The sequence below is a fragment of the Lactuca sativa genome, chromosome 8 (genome assembly GCF_002870075.4).
Source record: "Lactuca sativa cultivar Salinas chromosome 8, Lsat_Salinas_v11, whole genome shotgun sequence".
In the NCBI taxonomy this organism is placed as follows: domain Eukaryota; kingdom Viridiplantae; phylum Streptophyta; class Magnoliopsida; order Asterales; family Asteraceae; genus Lactuca; species Lactuca sativa.
In genome coordinates, this window is record NC_056630.2 from 193,966,871 (window position 1) to 193,970,807 (window position 3,937).

Below are 3,937 nucleotides of genomic sequence, written 5' to 3' on the forward strand. Positions count from 1 at the left end.
TCAATTGCTCACCGACGACAACTTAGCCTTCCGTGCTTCTATTGACGAGTGTCTCTCAAAGCTCCAAGAAGATTTGGCTGCAGAGAACTCGTTGATGGATGTTTTGGCAAGGAAGACCACTGCCCTGAAAGTCAAGAGTGCTCAACTCTTCCATTCTCAACAGCAAATTGACACTCTTCGGTCCGAACGGGAGGTCATTAAGACGTGTGTTTCAGATGTCCACTCAGCCATATCCAACATCCTCGAAGCACATGATCCTATCCTTAACCATTCTGTGAGGCGTACCCTTGCAGAGAAGCTCGCTCCTGCCCTAGACCTGTTAAGCAAAATTGAAGGGCTACCCGATTTCGTGTCCATTCCGAAACAAGGGGGAGAAAAGGAGTTTGCATCTCAACCACCTCATTCCTCAAAGGCAACTCACATAACCGAACCTCCTCCTGTAGGCCAAGCCTCCGGTTCGGGTGTGAAAGACAAAGGCAAGAAGATTGTTGAGGATGAAGAGGAAGATGACCAAGAAACCATTGCCGACTTGTTGAAACGCAAAAGTCGACGCAATGATGCAGATGATAGTGCTCGTGTGGCAAAAGAAGATGAAGAAGCTGAACACAAACAGAAAGAAGCCCACGACCTTCTCGAGAGTAGGAAAACTCTTTTTCCTGCTTGGACTCTCGAGAGGATGATAAAGGAGGCAATCGACACTCCGAGCATCTTGTGGCTGGAACCAGTCATCTCATTTGACTGTTTCAATTCTGTCGACTCTCAGTTCGACATGCCACTGACCCGAAAGGCGTTCATCTTTCACGCCTTCTCCAACGTTGCCGAGTTCCCTCATCCTCATCCGCAGGTTGATCGGGACTTGATTAAATTCTATCTGAAGGCTGCTCAACCCCAATATCAAACCTGGAGCGCTCAGAAGATTATCAACGTTCGGGTCTTGAAACCGTACACTGAAGGGAAGTTCATTAACGTTCGGTTCAAGGTGCTTAGGGGATCTGCCAAGACCGAACATGCCATTTCTTTAGCAGATCTACCGAACCTCAATCCCCATGATTAGATCATCCTGCACAATATCCTTCTGACCAACGAAGCTGAATATGGTCCGATCATTGACCATCTCAAGAGGATGCTGGTGTGCTATATCATGGAGGTCGCACTGATGGATCAGGAAATTGCAAACGTCTTCAAGAAGAAACCAACAATATCTCCTGTTGGCTCGGCTAGTGATCTGAACCAGATGAAGATGGGCAAAATTGACCCGAGGCGAAACTCAGTCATGTTCACTAGGAATGAAGGACAGAAATGTCTTTTTGCCTTAGCTGATAAACATCTTTATACCACTGCTTGCCTAGAGCATGTGTTGGGGATCATCCACAGATGCAAGGAAAATACAGCGGATGATATCAAGTATTTTGACTACATGATACAATGGTACATTCGGTTCAGACAGACGATCCTTGCACTTATCTCACGTCTGTTTGATACTGTCAAGAAGAAGGTTCCCACTGCTGGCCCAAGCAAGAAGACGAAGTAATCTCGCTCCAATTTGACGCAAATGGGGAGATTGTTGGGTAGTGGTTTGATGTATTGCGTCTATTGGGCTCGTTTATTAGTCCAGTTTTGTAAACTCCGGTTTGGGCCTGTCCAACCGTGAGCTTGATAGGGTTTAGTATATATTGATATGCTTGCATGCATATTAGAAAAATGATTTGATAACGAGAGAATACGATTATCACGATAGATCAGAGCATAATTTCTTTATCGTTCTTGTAACTCTAAATCCTCTACAGCGGAAGTTCTTTATCGAGCTCTGCTGAGGATTGTTGATTAATCATTCGACACACTTTGATCCATTCTTGTGTTATTTGCTGTTTTCGTGTTTACTATTTTACCTGTTATAAAGATCTAATCGATCTTCAAGTTAGTTTTTAACTCATCAATATTCATTGTGACGGTATTCAATTGAGTCACAATAGCCCTCGGACGTTTCCGCCGTCTGGTTCGGGGGTGTGACAGAGTTTAAAGTGAACTTGCTGTAACAGAACTTTAGATTCAGGTTATGTCCATTAACTTAATTAAAAATGAATTTTGAATTTAGTTTAATATTTGTGTAACTATGTATTTATTATTGTAAAATTATGTTATATAGTCTTCCATTCAGGGATTAGTAAATATGGCAAAAGAAATTGTTAGCTATGACATTCAAGCAAGTTCAAGAAAAATAAATGGAAAATAGATTCAATCTCTTCTTCTTTTACAATTACAAGGTTTGATAATTTTATATATTTTTTATTATTTTATAACAATAACAAAATTTAAAAAAACATGTTTCTTATTATTTTATTGCATAAAAAAGGTGTTCAAGAGAAGTTAAAGAAACAGATTAAAGAAGTGGAACTTGCACAATCGAAAGAGGTGTCATTACACTGGTATGGCATGGCAGAGGTGTGTGTTATAACAATACAACAAATCATCTTTTTTTCTTTATATCTTTTTAAATCTTTTATTTAAGCTCTCTTAACATATAGTAATATAATATAAGTTACTAACTTTATTTTTTTTACATTTTCGTTTTAAGAGTGTTCAAGTTATTGGTGGAATCTATGTGGCCTTCAGCCACTTGGGTGAGGTTAGTACGTATATATCTTTAGTTTACCAAATTTTGAAATAGAAATATGACATCATCATTATGTGTTGTTTAATCCTTAGATAAGGACACTTGGCATGCTACATTCAAGATTTAAATGGGTTACTTCAGCTTTCTATGAACACCTTGTGCCAATGCAAAAAAAGGAGCCTAAAAGATATCATGGAGATTATGACACAAGATGTTATGAATGATGGTCACAAGTAAGTCTTATTTTGGATTGACCTTTCAATATTTTGTTGTCTTTTTGTGTTCTTTTCTAGGATACTTGAAAGATCTCATGCTCACCATCCTGATAATGGAAGGAAAATGTATTTTCTGCCCTCTTGGACACACACACATGATTTTGTTCTTATTATTCCATTTTCTAATTTTCTATTTGTGCCCCTAGGTGGTGAGACTTTGTTTGCTTTTTACTGTCAAGGAATCTGCAATTAATGTGCCTAGAAATATGGAGTATCACCTTATATATGAGAATGACAAATGCTCCAACTGTCGGCAACATGGTCTCATATTGGTTAGTAATTTTCCAACTATTCACTTATTTCATTCATCATTTTCCTTAAGATTAGATTTTGTTGGTTGTGTAAACAGGAACTTCAATGTTTTGAGTCCATATGTTCTCTATTCATAAGAAGGAAAATGAAGATGAAATTTCAGTTATATTTTACCTCCAGAAGATAGAAGATATATCCAGGTGTCTGTTGATATTAGTTTTGACTGTTGTCCCCTTTATTTAGAATCAAAGAATGTGAAGTTTGTAATTGGATGCTGAATAGGGCTGAAATGCAATTAAGAATGGCCATTAGGAAGGAGTCTGGGTTTGGTATCTTGACATCTAGTACGGTTGTATGACTAATCTAGTACGGTTGTATGATGAGATGGAATGGTGTATTAGATGGTTGTGTGTTTGAGAGGATTCATATCAAGTACGGTTGTGTATTGGTGTATTAGATGTGTATATATGCTATATTAGATGATTGTATGCGATGGTTGTAAAAAGTAGATAGGATTACATATAGTACGACTAAATAGCCGTACTCTATTAGACATGTAATCTAATACACCCCTCTACTAATACGCCCCTCTACTAATACGCCCCTCTATGTATGTATTATATTCATAATTTCAACCGTACTCTATTAACCTTTTTCTAGTAGTGTGTGCATGGATACCCTTTGTTCTAGTTTCTGAGATGATTCAACGGTTCAACTAACCTACCTCTCACCTCGAGCAATGCAGATATTATATATATATACAGTAAATCAAAAAGAAAAAGAAAAACATCAACAG

General features: G+C 38.2%; 1 long non-coding RNA gene across 1 annotated transcript; it reads left to right on the plus strand.

Annotated features, from left to right (window-relative positions):
* The first annotated feature begins 2,281 nt into the window (after nucleotides 1-2,281).
* Nucleotides 2,282-2,841, plus strand: LOC111900182 (uncharacterized). The gene is made up of 3 exons (XR_008225335.1): nucleotides 2,282-2,412; nucleotides 2,578-2,626; nucleotides 2,707-2,841. It is a non-coding gene; the product is annotated as an uncharacterized LOC111900182 (long non-coding RNA).
* The last annotated feature ends 1,096 nt before the right edge of the window (nucleotides 2,842-3,937 follow it).